The sequence below is a fragment of the Eptesicus fuscus genome, chromosome 7 (assembly GCF_027574615.1).
Source record: "Eptesicus fuscus isolate TK198812 chromosome 7, DD_ASM_mEF_20220401, whole genome shotgun sequence".
Lineage (NCBI taxonomy): Eukaryota > Metazoa > Chordata > Mammalia > Chiroptera > Vespertilionidae > Eptesicus > Eptesicus fuscus.
In genome coordinates, this window is record NC_072479.1 from 47,999,555 (window position 1) to 48,015,064 (window position 15,510).

The window sequence follows — 15,510 nt, forward strand, 5'->3', positions numbered from 1 at the left end:
TACATCAAAATAAAAAGTTTCTGCACAGCAAAGAAAAAAAAACCATCAGCAAAACAACAAGAAAGCCCACTGCATGGGAGAACATATTTGCCAATGTTATATCTGATAAGGGCCTAATTTCCAAAATTTATAGGGAACTCATGCAACTTAACAAAAGGAATATAAACAATCCAATCAAAAAATGGGCAAAGGACCTAAGTAGACACTTTTCAAAAGAGGACATACAGAAGGCCGAGAGACATATGAAAACATGCTCAAAGTCACTAATCATCCGAAGATGCAAATCAAAATGACAATGAGATACCATCTCACACCTGTCAGAATGGCTATCATCAACAAATCAACAAACAACAAGTGCTGGTGAGGATGCGGAGAAAAAGGATCCCTTTGTGCACTGCTGGTGGGAATGCAGACTGGTGCAGCTACTGTGGAAAACAGTATGGAATTTCTTCAAAAAATTGAAAATGGAACTCCCACTTGACCCAGTAATCCCACTCCTAGGAATATATCCCAAGAAATCAGAAACACCAATCAGAAAGGATATATGCACCCCTATGTTCATAGCAGCACAATTTACAATAGCTAAGATTTGGAAACAGCCTAAGTGCCCATTAGCAGATGAGTGGATTAAAAAACTGGTACTTCTACACAAGGGTACTTCTAAGCTGCTATTTAAAGAAGAAGAAGAAGAAGAAGAAGAAGAAGAAGAAGAAGAAGGAGGAGGAGGAGGAGGAGGAGGAGGAGGAGGAGGAGGAGGAGGAGGAGGAGGAGGAGGAGGAGGAGGAGGAGGAGGAGGAGGAGGAACTCTTACCATTAGCAACAGCATGGATGGACCTGGAGAGCATTATGCTAAGCGAAATAAGCCAGTCGGAGAAAGATAAATATCACATGATCTCACTCATTTGTGGAATATAATGAACAACATAAACTGATGAACAAAAATAGATCCAGAGACAGAGAAGCATCGAACAAACCGTCAAACCTTAGAGGGAAGGTGGGGGCAGGGGGGATAAGAGATCAACCAAAGGACTTATATGCATGCATATAAGCATAACCCATGGACACAGACAGTAGGGAGGTGAGGGCATGTGCTGGGGGCTGGGAGTAGCCGGGAAGAGGTCAATGGGGGAAAAAGGAGACATATGTAATACTTTAATCAATAAAGAATAAATTAAAATAAATAAAATGTCCAGTTTAAACAACAAAAAATTAAGACACACATGAAAGAGAAAGTATGGCTCATACAGAGAGGTGAATAAAAAAGGCAGGAAACAGGAACTGTCCCTAAGAAAGAACAAGCATTGGACCTACTAGAAAAAGTCACAAAAGCAGCTATTATAAATATGGTCTAAGGACTGAAGAAAATGAAATTTATAAAAAATTAAAAAGACAACATGAAAAAATAGCTTACCAAATAGGGAATATTGGTAGAGATAGATATTATAAAAAAAGAACCAAATAGAATTTCTGGAGTTGAAAAGTACAATACCTGAAAGGATAAATTCGCTAAAGAGACTCAATGTCAGATTTTGAGCAGTCAGAAGAAAGAGACAAGAAAGGTCAACTGGCATTTATTCAGTCTGAGGAACAGAAAATGAACAAAATTAATGACAAAGGAACAGAGCCTCAGGGCTCTGTGGGATACATCAGGTATAATGGGTATCCCAAAAAGATAGAGAAAGTAACAGCTAAAAACTTTACAAATTTGCCCTCCCGGTGTGGCTCCATCGGTTGAGCGTGGTATGGTGCACCAAGAGGTCACTGGTTCGGTTCCCAGTCAGGGCACATTCCCAGAAGGGGGCGTGCAGGAGGCAGCCCATTGATGTTTCTGTTTCTCACCCCCTTTCCCTCTAAAACAATCAATTAAAACATTTCTTAAAAACTTTTCAAATTTGATGAAAAACACGAACCTGTACATTCAAGAATCTCAACAAAATCCAAGAAATATGAACTTTATAAAAGAAATATACCATTAGACACGTTATATCAAACTGTCAAAAGAAAAAGACAAAGAGAGACTTGGAAGGAGCAAGAGGAAAATGACTCATCTCATATAAGGGATACTAAAAGGACCTGGCTGAAGTGAAAGGATACTAAATAGGAAGGTGAATCCACACAAAAAGTAAAGAGTGCTGGCAAAGCTGCCTGTAGAGATAAATACATAAGACAATAAAAATGTATTCCTGTTTGCATTATTTTTTCTGACTTAAAAGAAAACTACATAAAGCAATAATTACAAAACTGTTTTGCTAGGTTTATAAAATTAATTTGTAAGCACAAAAGAGAGGGAAGGAAATGAAGCTATTTTGAACAAAATTAGCATTATTCAAACTAGATTGTTTCAAATTAAGATATTAATTGTATTCTCCAGGGAAACTACTAAGAAAATAGCTAAAAAATAAATACGTAAACGAAGTAAAAGAAATAATAAGGAAATTAAAATGGAACACTATAAAATATTCTATTTAGCACAAAAGAAACAGTATTAAAGAAAGAAAGACACAAAAAGACATTGGCATAAAAATTAATGGCAGACAGCCCTGGCCTGTGTGGCTCACTTGGTTGAAATGTCATCCCATTCACCAGTATGTGGTTGGTTCAAATCCTGGTCAGGGTACATACCCGGGTTATGGGTTCAATCCCCAGTTGAGGCATGTGCAGGAGGCAACCAATTGATGTATCACATTGATTTCTCTCTCTTCCTATTTCTAAAATAATTTTTTTAAATTAATGGCAGACATACATCCTACTTTACCAGTAATTACTTTAAATATATAGAATAAACCTCCAATCTAAGTTCATAGTATTTCTAGAGCTGTGAGAAAAAATACAGCCACTACTTGAAAGGCTTCAAGGGACAGTGTTGTCAGGGGAGAGCCAGGTTTCCAGTGAAGGAAAAAGACAAAGAGAAGCACAGTAAGATGGTTTCAAAAGTTGAGACGGGGTAGAAGAATAGGCTAGAACTGGGGATGAGCAGAGCCTTGTGGGGATTAGCGTATGAAAGATGAGGAAGGATCTGGTAGGTTAGGGCTTCTTGTGGTGTCCATGTAATTGAGATAACAAGCATGGGATTGGTCTTGGTGGGTGGACTCATGGCTGTAAGTATATTGGTGGCAGGGTTGGGGCTGGGGGGAGGCTTGTCAGTGGCTCCTCCTGAATTTGGTTAATTTGGTCTGGAAATGGACATATAAGAGTTATGAACACATGGATGACATTTGAGGCTACGGAGGATAGAAGAGATATAGAGGGTGAACATAAAAGGAGAGAAGAGGACTGAGGACTGGGCCCTGGGGCAATCGAACATAGAAAGAAGAAAGAGGTCTGGCAAACAGGAAAAAGAAAACAACAGTTACTGAGACTGAACAGTAACCAGGAGTAATTGATGGCCCAGAGGCCGGTGAGTAATATAATTCAAAAGGAATAAGTGATCAACTGCATTGAAAACTCATAAAAGGTCACGTAAAATGAGGCCTTAGAATGTAGCACTGGCTTTGATAACTTCTCACATTCTAACAAAGCTGGCTTTGACAGGGAGCCCGGGAGAGAGATTTGAATTACAGATGTAGATTTGGCAGGCACAGCATATTAATAGTACTGGAAGCCAGAGACTGGATGAGATTGCCCAAGGAAAGTGAACAGAATAACAAAAAGATTGAGGGAAGAGGGAGGACCAACTTGGGGAACTCAGACCTTAATGCTACAGGCTGAGAAACAGGACCTTACGAAGAGAACCGGGATGCAGCAGCCAGAGACACGGGAGAGACAGATTGTGACGTCATAGAAGCCACTATGGTGGATGGATCCTTTGTAAGTTGTGCATATATTCTAGGAAATGCAGATAGCTTGAAATTAATTTTTTAAATAACATCTTTTTATCATTAAAGTTATTCCACATTTAAAAAACATAATCGAAATACCAGATTCTCTGGCTACTGGCCAGAGAAAAGTAAAGACGAAAAAGGGAATGAGAGGTTTGTATGGAGCAGGACCCTCGCAGGGCTGTGATAGCAGAGAAGACCAGTTGACTGACCTGAGAGGACTCCTACAGTGGACACTCGACTGAGGAGGCTGAAGGTTTACCCGAGGGCGCTGGAGTTTAAAGGGCAGAAATACTTTAAATCTTAATTTTTTGGTTTGTGTCATTTTCAACTTCACTGAGGTATAATCCTCCTATATAATAAAAGGCTAATATGCAAATAGACTGAATGGTGGAACAACTGAACTGGTTGCTATGATGTGCGCTGACCACCAGGGGCACGTGCGTAACATGGCAGGCATTGGCAGCAGGCGGCAGAGTACAGAACATGGTGGGCATCGGTAGCGGCGGGATGGTGGAGCAGGTGAGCTGGGGTACCAGACCAAGGTGGGGCGCAGGTCGCTGTCATCGGGGTGAGCCTCCGGTGGTTACTGAAAATTCTTTACACCTGCTTGCCACGGTTCTGCCCGGTGCTCGCACCTGCTGCTGGCGCCGGACCCGCTCGCACCCGCTGCCAGCACCGGAGCCACTGCTCGCACCCGCTGCCATCGCCCAGCGCCGGCCCCGATCTCTTGTCTCCGTCAGTGGGTGTGAGTGGTGGCTGCTGGCCTTGATCGCCCCTGAGGGCTTCTCCACTTGGCCCTGCTGCTGAGGGGCGATCAGGGCAGCAGCTGCCGCTCGCACCCGCTGACAGCACCAGCCCCACTCACACCTGCTGCTGGCTCCGGCCCCAATCGCTCCACGCCATCAGCGGGTGCAAGCGGGGCTGGTGCAGTCAGCACATGGGAGCAGCTGCAGCAGGAGAGGGGCTGCCAGCTGACAGGGGACCGGGGGCCATCTTACTGTGCTTCTCTCCTTTTATGTTCACCCTCTATATCTCTTCTATCCTCCGTAGCCTCAAATGTCATCCATGTGTTCATAACTCTTATATGTCCATTTCCAGACCAAATTAACCAAATTCAGGAGGAGCCACTGACAAGCCTCCCCCCAGCCCCAACCCTGCCACCAATATACTTACAGCCATGAGTCCACCCACCAAGACCAATCCCATGCTTGTTATCTCAATTACATGGACACCACAAGAAGCCTTCCAGATCCTTCTTGACTAATCCCCACAAGGCTCTGCTCATCCCCAGTTCTAGCCTATTCTTCTACCCCGTCTCAATTTTTGAAACCATCTTAACTGTGCTTCTCTTTGTCTTTTTTCTTCACTGGAAACCTGGCTCTCCCCTGACAACACTGTCCCTTGAAGCCTTTCAAGTAGTGGCTGTATTTTTTCTCACAGCTCTAGAAATACTATGAACTTAGATTGGAGGTGCAGACTGATTTTTGGCCAAAGACACAAGGGGGTCCCCTATGCAGATATCTGGAACTCCTCCTCTTGCATACTCTACCCCCAAATTCTAGCCACCTTGGCCTTCCCAAACTCCAGTCTCTCTCTCCTCACATGTGACTTCTGGGCTCCATTGGTATTTCCTGTCCCTGCAACACAATCCAGAAATCACCTCCAAGCAGAAAGCCCGGGCAATGAATGGTGAGACTCACCTTATGTGTTTCCCTTCTTTTCTGGCTACAGTTCTGTACTGCCTGTTGTTCAATGTCCAGAAATAGTTGTTTCCTATGTTTTGCCCAGTTTTCAAATTATTTACCACAGAGGAGCAATCTTGAGTTATTGCTCCCTCATGGTTAGAACACAAAATGTTTTAATTTTCCTTCACATTGAGGAATTTAAAAACATTTAGTATTTAAAAGTTATATCTAAGCACTTTCCCATCAGCAGGAAAACAAGTGGGTCCTGTAGCAAATTAAGCCGGAAACATCGTTGGAGTAAAAAATGACAAAACAAGCTGTCTTCCTTCTGGCATATCACAAGAAGGCAGGGATCTTTGGAAAAGACAATAATGATGGGGAAAATGGAAGGCAACTGGAAAAGAGGAGACCAAATGTGAGATGGACTGATCCATAGAAGAAGCCATAGGTGTGAGTCTACAAGAGCTGAGCAGAGCTGTTGAGGACAAGACATTGTGGACATCACTTGATTCACGGGGTCATCAGGAATCTGAGTTAGCTCAATGGCAGGTAAGACACACACACACACACACACACACACACACAGACAGACACAGAGAGAGAGAGAGAGAGAGAGAGAGAGAGAGAGAGATATTGAGGGATGGGGGGGGAAGAAGAGCTCTTGGTATCTAGCTGTAAAGAATACATAGTTAAAATAGGAAGCTACCAGATGATTTCATTGTTAATAATACCTACCAAAAACAACAAATTTTAATTTACAAAGTAGATTTGATGGTGCACTCAATGCTTTAAATTTTAGTATGGATTTTGTATCATCCACAGCCTTGCAAGCCCAGAGACTTAATCTTATGAGTGCCCAGAGTTTATCTGAGTTGGAAGAATTGTATGCTGAACTAATTCACAGGAGACTGACAGATAAACAAGAATGCCAAATGCATTCTCTGGATGAAAACTTATATTGGTTCAAATCCCATCTCCACAACTTGTTAATGTTACATTTGAAAATAGAGTATTTTCTAATGTCTTTGAGGTCCCATTTTTCCATCTGTGATATGAAGATAATAATAGCTAATTTACAGAATTGTCATGAAGATTACATGAAATTATGTAATAACAAGAGGTAGGGCAGCCTGCTGGTAAAGAGTAGGAACTTTGAAGTGAGACTTGTTTGAGTTCAGATCCTACTTCTATTACTTACTAGACGTGTGACCTTGGGTAAAACACTTACATTTCCTATTGCTCAGTTTATTCAAACAAAGTTTGAATATTAATAACCCCTACCTTACCAAGTTGTTTTCAGGATTAAACCAACCAATGGACATAAAGTGCTTAGAATACTGTGAATGGCACATACTAAATTCTAAGTATGGTTATGTGATGTAAAGTTTCTATCCGAATGTCCAGCACACAAGAGGTGCTTTTTAAAATGGAGTCTATCTATGACTGCAGCAAGAACCTAAACCTATACAGAACCACCAAAATGACAGAGAAGATTGTGGAGGTGGAAAACAGAAAAATATAAGATATTTTAGAAAATAAGTTTCCTAAGTGATTCTTACAAAAATTCAATACCTTAATTCCCTAAAAACCACTGTTACAAAGATGTAATCATTAACATTCTCTGGGTCATTGAATAGCATAGTCAATGGGCTCTGAGATCAGAGGGGGGTTGGGATCAGCTTACTATTTTTTAAGAAAATACATTTTTATTGATTTTGAGAGAGAGAGAGAGGAAGGGAGAGGGATAGAAACAATGAGGAGAGAGGAACATCATCAACCGGCTGCCTCCTGCATATCGAGGATTGAGCCTGCAACCTGGGCATGTGCTCTGACTGGCAATAGAACCAGTGACCTCTTGGTTCCTGGGTCGACAACACTCAACCGCTGACCAGCTCACTATTAGTAACTTAAAAAGTACTTGGTACTACAGTGAGAGATAAAGCTGTCAAGGATACCTGGATAATCTAGCTGGTTCTTCCTCTCTCGTGGATAAACTACATAGAAATCAGGTTTAACCTAGAAGGTTTCCTGGTGCACTAGGGTTCAGAACATGGGGAATTGTTTGAAAGAATTAAAGTTTTCACGTCTTCTATCATATCTAATAAAGAGGAAATATGCGAATTGACTATCATGCCCTCACAAAGATGGTGGCCCCCACAGCCAATAAGGAGGAAATATGCTAATTGACTGCCACGCCCTCAGAGATGGTGGTGCCCATAGCCACAAGATGGCGGCACCCAGTCCCCTTAGCCCTGCCAGGGCGGCAGGCGTGCAGCATGGCCTGCCTTTAGAGTCCCCCAGTCCCCTCATCCCCCCAGCCACCCAGAGCCGGTACCAGGTGCAGGAAAGTCTCAGATGGTGGCTGCCCAGCCACCCAGGGCCACCCGAGGCTCAGGTAACCAGGGCCGGCTGAGGCTTGCGCTGCTGGCAGTGGCAGCAGCAGAGGTGTGATGGGGGCATCGCCTTCCCCTGATCGCCTGGTCACCTCCCTCTCACCCTGAGGGCTCCCGGACTGTGAGGGGGCAGGCTGGGCCGAGGGATCCCCCCTCCAGTGCATGAATTTTCATGCACCAGGCCTCTAGTTAGAATATAAACTCTATGAAGCCACAGATTATTTTTTTTACTGTTGCACTTGCAGAAACTAACTGACATATAGTAGATGTTCAATAAATTATTTTGACTGAGTGAATAAGTGGATTAAAGGACAAGGGTAGATTTTACTCTTGGGTCAGGAGAGAGAGAGAGAGAGAGAGAGAGTAAACTTCCCTGGAAAATGCATGGGTAGGCACTGTCAGTGTGTGCCTGCTTTACTACAATTTTTCTTGCTTCCATTGCTAGTCTCGCCCTCTTTTAATTGATATTTTTCTTTAAATATCTTAATACATTCAGACTGATGACTATCTTACTTGCATGGCATATATGCAATATAGTTAAGAAGAGTTTACAAATGTGTACCATGATCAGTTCTCATTTAATTGAAAATTAACCTTCAAAGCACAAATTTAATTGTAACTTTTTCAGAGGTATAATCATCAGGAAAATTACCCTTAAACTCATTTGTAAAATGTTCTACCTTTAATGGAATAAGCTGACTGTTTTCTGCATGTACAGTGTTCGTATATCTATGGTTATGCCTTGCAAAGTGCCCATAAGTTTCTAAGTGCAAATTCTTTCACATTTTTTTCTAGCATGTACCAAATGGGCTACATTTTGTTGTGTCACTTTTAACTATAGAACATAGTAAAAGACAGGACATTTTTCTTTTAGGCATAGAAAAATTTATTACAAAATTATGTTACAAAAAAAACTGATTTAAAGAAACATCCCAATTCAGATTTTCCAAGATAAAAAAAAATATGTAGGTAGATAATTTGTTATTAATCTTTAACTTTAAATGTAGTGAGGCTGAATTGGCCAATATCTCTTTAGAGCTAATTAAAGTCAGTAATAATGTGGGGTAGAACTCATTCACCCTCTATCATAGATGGCTAATACATGGTTAATATGTGGCTGCTAGCAAGGCAATCACATAATAATAAAGTTTCCAAAGGGGATTCCATGAAGCTTACATAACACACTCATATTTATAATTCTACTAGAGGCCTGGTGCACGAAATTCGTGCACAGGGGCGGTTGAGGGGGATGTCCCTCAGCCCAGCCTGCACCTTCTCCAATCTGGGACCCCTCGAGGGATGTCCAACTGCCTATTTAGGCCCGATCCCGATGGGCAGTTGTATAGCCCTCTCACAATCCAGGACTGCTGGCTCCCAACCACTCACCTGCCTGCCTTCCTGATTGCCTCTAACCACTTCTGCCTGCCAGCCTGATCATCCCCTAACCACTCCCCTGCCAGCCTGATTGATACCTAACTGCTCCCCTGCCAGTCTGATTGCCCCAACTGCCCTCCCCTGCAGGCCTGGTCCCCCCCAACTGCCCTCCCCTGCCAGCCTGGTCACCCCTAACTGCCCTCCCCTGCTGGTCTGGTTCCCCCCCCCCAATTGCCCTCTCCTGCAGGCCTGGTCCCCCTCAACTGCCCTCCCCTGCAGGCCTGGTCCCCCTCAACTGCTCTCCCCTGCAGGCCTGGTTCCCCCCAACTGCTCTCCCCTGCAGGCCTGGTCCCCCCTAACTGATCTCCCCTATAGGCCTGGTCTCCCCCAACTGCCCTCCCCTGCAAGGCTGGTCACCCCAAATTTCCCTCCTCTACCAGCCTGGTCACCCCTAACTGCCCTCCCCTGCAGGCTTGATCTCCTCCAACTGCCCTCCCTTGCAGGCCTGGTTCCTTCCAACTGCCTCCTCTACTGGCCATCTTGTGGCAGCCATATTGTGTCCACCTGGGGGCAGCCATCTTTGACCACATGGGGGCAGCCATCTTGTGTGTTGGAGTGATAGTCAACTTGCATATTACTCTTTTATTAAATAGGATAGACGCCTGGTGCACGGGTGGGGCCAGCTGGTTTGCCCTGAAGGGTGTCCTGGATCAGGGTGGGGGTTCCCTTGGGGTGTAGAGTGGCCTGGGCAAGGGGCCTGTGGAGGTTTTCAGGCTGGCCACACCCCCTGGCGACCCAAGCATAGGCCAGGGCCAGCTGGAAGCAGGTATCTGGGATTTATTTATCTCCTATAATTGAAACTTTGTAGCCTTGAGCAGAGGCCAGGGCAGGCCAGGGCGGGCAGGAAGCTTGGCTTCCTCCATCTCTGGGGGCAACCCAAGCCCCCTGCTTGCTCCAGCTCCGTGGCTGCTGCCATCTTGGTTGAGTTAATTTGCATACTTGCTCCTGATTGGCTGGTGGGCATGGCTTGTGGGCATAGCAGAGGTACGGTCAATTTGCATGTTTCTCTTTTATTAGATAGGATATTTAACACTGTTTACAGAAGCATAAATCAAAGACAAAGCAATGCTATTTAAATTGAAATTGCATGTCAATGGCTTTTAAACATCAAGGATGGAAAGTTCCCAAACAAGAAAAATTTCAGAGTCCTAACTCTAGCAACACTAACTTGGAAACAATTTTGTGATGTGTCTTGAGAGGTGCACAAGGTTGAAAATGCTGGTTTGTGCTAACCATAACCTTCTTTGTTCCTACTCCCCAGATTTCTCCACACACATACACATATTAGACTGCTGCTGAATACTCCACAGTTTAATGGAAAGAGGGATCATTTGGCCAATGTTGGATATTTGCTGAATACTGCCAAGGTACTCTACCCAGACTGGAATTTAACAGGTATTTATTAATACTCTATAGGAGAAGCAATGTGTTAAGGTCTGTGGCATGGAAAAATGACTCAGATTCAGATATTGCCCTCAAGTAGCTTGCAGGCATTGCAACGTTTGTAACAGAAGTACGTTACAAAAAAAAACAAAACACCAAAAAACAAACAACAGCAACAACAAAAAACTGATTTAAAGAAACATCCTAATTCAGATTTTACAAGATAAAAATACATATGTACCCAGATAATTTGTAACTAATCTTTAACTTTAAATGTAGTGAGGCTGAGTTGGCCTTTACTAGAGTAAAGATGGATGACATACATGCTCATTAAAACAACAAACTTTTAAAATTGAGTCAGTAAGTACAAGGTCCCTGATGACAAACTGTGTGAGTTCTAAGTAGAGAGATTATTTGGAGGGAGGTATGGTAGAATCAGAGAAGTGATCATAGCAGGATGGCAAAGAATGCAACTTGAAGTGAACTTGGAAAAATAACAGAAAGGGACAAGCTTCTACGGTAGCTACCCCTGGCATTTTCTCCCCGTGTGAACACAACAATTAGCAGCATCACTACTCTTTTTTGCCTCCCGTCCCCTTTCTCTGCTGTCCCAATAGCTTTTTAAGCCCCCATTATAACAGTATTATTTTTGTATGATTTTTCACTCATCAAAATTATTTTGAGATTCATCTATACAGGTATATGCATCATTTTAAAATTGTTGAATAGTATTCTCTTTTATGGATACACCACAATTTGCTTATCCATTCACTTGTTGATGAACATTTGGGTGGTTTCCAATTTTCAGCTATTATAAATAAAGCTGCTTTGAACATCCATGTCCAAGTCATTATATGGGCATTTACTTTCATTACTCTTGGGGAAATATGCAGAAGTGGAATAGCTGGGTCATGTGTAGGTGCACGTTAACTTGTTGAGAAGTTGCCAAACTTCTTTCCACAGTGGTTGTGCTATTTCACATTCCCATCAGTGATGCATGAGATTCAGTCTCGCCACATCTTCACCAAAACTTGATATGGTCAGTCTTTTTAATTCACAGTGTGTAGGGTTGTTTCATTATGGTTGTAATGTGCATTTTTCTAATTGGATAGTGATGTTGTATATCTTTTCATGTGTTTATTTGCTATATGCACATCTTTGATTTTATTATCATACTAGAGGCCCAGTTCATGAAATTCATGCACGGGGAGGGGTGTGGTGTCCCCTCAGCCCGGCCTGCATCCTCTCCAATCTGGGACCTCTCGGACATCCCTCTTGCAATCTGGGACTGCTGGCTCCTAACCACTCACCTGCCTGCCTGCCTGATTGCCCCTAACCCCTCTGCCTGCCTGCCTGATCGCCCCTGACTGCCCTCCCCTGTTGGCCTGGTTGCCCCTAATTGCCCTCCCCTGCAGGCCTGATTGCCCCTTACTGCTCCCCCCTGCTGGCCTGATCATCCCCAACTGCCCTCCCCTGCCGGCCTGGTTGCCCCTAACTGCCCTCCCCTGCCAGCCTGGTCACCCCTAACTGCTCTCCCCTGCTGGCCTGATCGCCCCTAACTGCCTCTGCCTCAGCCCCTGCCACCATGGCTCTGTCCAGAAGGACATCCGGATGGATGTCTGGTCTAGTTAGCATATTACCCTTTTATTAGTATAGATTATCAATCATATTTTTTGAGTTTTGAGAGTTCATTCTATATTTAGAATAGAAGTCCTTTATCAGTTATATGCTTTGAAAATATTTTATCTTAGTTGGTAGTATACTTTTCCTTTCTTTCAGTAATATTTTGTGGTTTTCAGTGTGCATGACTTCTCCATCTTTTGTCAGACTTACCCCTAAATAATGTGTTAGTGGTTGCCATATTGCAGAGCACAGATATGGGACTTTTCCATCACTTCAGAAAGATCTATTGGACAGCACTGCTCGAGAGTGTACCTTGGAGTTTAATGCACTCTCCTGTGTATGTATTCTACACATGCACGCCCACCACTGAAAAATATTCATGGCAATTTTGTAGTAATAACATGGCTTTGTAAAATATATTATGTAAAATCAGATGCATATTTTTTTTCCAGAAAAAAAAAATCAAACCTAGAACATAGTCTAGTGTCAGTTTCCTTGTTTGAGGTCATTCAGTGATTTTTTTAAAAATGTATGCACCTCCTTTCATAAACAGAAAATCAAGTTGACTTAAAAGTTTCAAGGGATTATTTGATAATCAAACTAAAAAGGATGATCCCTGCTTATGTTTTTAAAGCAGCAAACACAAAGTTATCAGACTGCAATGTAGGATAGGCATAATGAGGAAAAGAGGTATTAATTTAGAAAAAAAAATTTGTATATTGAGAACACCCATTTAATTTTCAACTCAATGCTTTACAGAAGAATTATTTGTGAACATTACATATCTTTTTGACAGCAAAAGACATTATGTAAACTTCTGTAACTTCCTACTAATTCATCTTTTCCTTATATAACTCCAATATCTACCTCCGTACAATTCCTATGAACTGCCCCTTGCTACTGTGTAAGAAGAAAGATCTGCCCTTGGATTGTTTTTCTTCAGAAACCCCTTCTTAGGAAATATCACCTGGACTTTCCTCAGCTTCTGCCCCTCTATTTACATTTACTGCCCTGAGTTGAATTTTAACAGGTTGCAGTTAAAAAGCAACAAAATCACTCACCCAGACTACCCATAAAGCAAAAAGCTACTTATTTTGTGAAACTATTCAGCATTAATCATTTTAAAGAGATAAATGTATAAGCTACAATAACTGACCAGCTTTGTGGTGCTTTTGCCCTTTCAACTAAATAGAGAAGACTGAAATTGTGAAAACGTTTTTTTCTATTATTAAAAAAATATATTTTATTGATTTTTTACAGAGAGGAAGAGAGAGGGATAGAGAGTTAGAAACATCGATGAGAGAGAAACATCGATCAGCTGCCTCCTGCACACCCCCTACTGGGATGTGCCCGCAACCAGGAATCGAACCTGGGACACTTGAGTCCGCAGGCCGACGCTCTATCCACTGAGCCAAACCGGTTTCGGCCACTTTTTTCTATTAAACGTGTGTGTGTTTTTTTCTTTCTATTTTTCACACGGATGGCAGAATGGCACAATCCTTTTTCACACAAACGAACAGATAAGTGAATGAATGAATGAATGAATGAATGAATGAATGGGCCAACAAAGGAACAAAACAAGAACCCACTTAACCCAATGCTTCATTCTCCTCACGCCATTCCCAGACTCCGCTTGTGTGTCCACCCGGAAGAGACTGCGCTGCCTCCTGAGAAGCCAGCTCACTGGTGCACACTAACTGCCATGGATAGCCCCTTGTGTGGACCGGAAATCATTTCCCTTATGCTTTCCAACTACAGGGCTCTAGTGTAGTTCTCTAGGTTCACGAACTACAACTCTAATCCCACCTCCCCAATATCCTTCAAATATTTGAAAATATAGTATGAAACACTTCATCTACCCTCTTTTTCTTACACACAAGCAGCACACTCTCACAATACACCCATGCCACTACCACATCATATATTTTTGTTAAACTTTCCCGTTATTTTCATCTTTTCTTTAAACGAAAGACTCTAGTTCTTTCACTGTCCTCTGGATTCAGGTTTATTGTGAGTCTTTATAGTGCACAGAGCTAACCAATTCTGGACATGGTTGAGTCAGAGCAGGTTGGGGCAGGATTATCTTCCCCTTCTCTCTCAACTCTGACTTTATGCTATACTAGCTCTTTTTTGAGATCACTCCCTTTTGGCCCCCACATCACAGTTCTGACAGATACTAGGGTTCTGACCCATGGTCCCTGAGGTAGCATGCCTCTCTATTCAGTTCTCATCAAAAGCACAAAGCAGACTTATACTAGTACAATCAGAGCCCTGTCAACTAAAACTCTCCAGTCTTTTGTCTCTTTTGTAACTCTACTTTTTATTTTCTACATGACTCAGGAGACTAATACATTTTAAAAATCCATTAGTCTAAAAGCTGGTAATTTTATAACAATGGTTTGTAAAGCCACCATTTGTTCTCTACATAATGTAAGAGATTAACGAATTAAAAATGATTAGTTTTTTTTTGGACACACAATATATAAAGATGTAATTTTGTGACATCAACTGCAAAGGGTGGGAATGGAGCTGTTAAAGGAACAGAATTTGTACATATTGAAGTTAAGATGGTATAAAAATAAATAAATAAAAATTTATATATGTTCCAAGATGATGTATTATTGTATTATAGAATTTTATGGCACTTAAGAAAACTGAGATCCAGAAAGGGGAAGTGACCTGCTAGTTGCCACACAGCTAGATATTGACAGATCCGGAGGTTGGAGGGCACAGAGCCCCTGGCTCCTGGTACTGTGTTCTCTCCACATACACTGTCCAGCTGTATTTTGAGCTCATAGGAGGCCCTATTATATTTTTTTCAAGCGAACTTTAACGTTACCAGAGTCATTTGGGTATACTTTGTCATAACAATAATTAAAATTTCTCAATCTTAAAAATATACACAAAAACACTACCTCATTTGAATCACATTTTGTGGTTTACAATGCACTTGTTATACATCATCATTAACTATCTTGGGTTCCCTCCCAGATCATTGTAACTGCACATTTTATAAGAATTTTTTCCCATATCCTCACCCAAGTCATTATTAAAACTACTGCACTGGAAAGAATCAAAGATGGAGGTCTTCAACAAAATTCTAGAAGCCTTCAGAGATGCATCAATCCATTAGTAACAACGATTTGGATTTGGTCAACCAACCAATTAGAT

General features: G+C 42.2%; 1 long non-coding RNA gene across 1 annotated transcript in view; it reads left to right on the top strand.

Annotated features, from left to right (window-relative positions):
- The first annotated feature begins 5,794 nt into the window (after window positions 1–5,794).
- LOC129149777 (uncharacterized) overlaps window positions 5,795–15,510 on the top strand; it is a 36,642-nt gene continuing 26,926 nt past the window's right edge. Inside the window, exons 1-2 of the long non-coding RNA XR_008556585.1 lie at window positions 5,795–6,055; window positions 10,595–10,728. This is a non-coding gene — a long non-coding RNA (uncharacterized LOC129149777). The remainder of the gene's footprint in view (window positions 6,056–10,594; window positions 10,729–15,510) is intronic.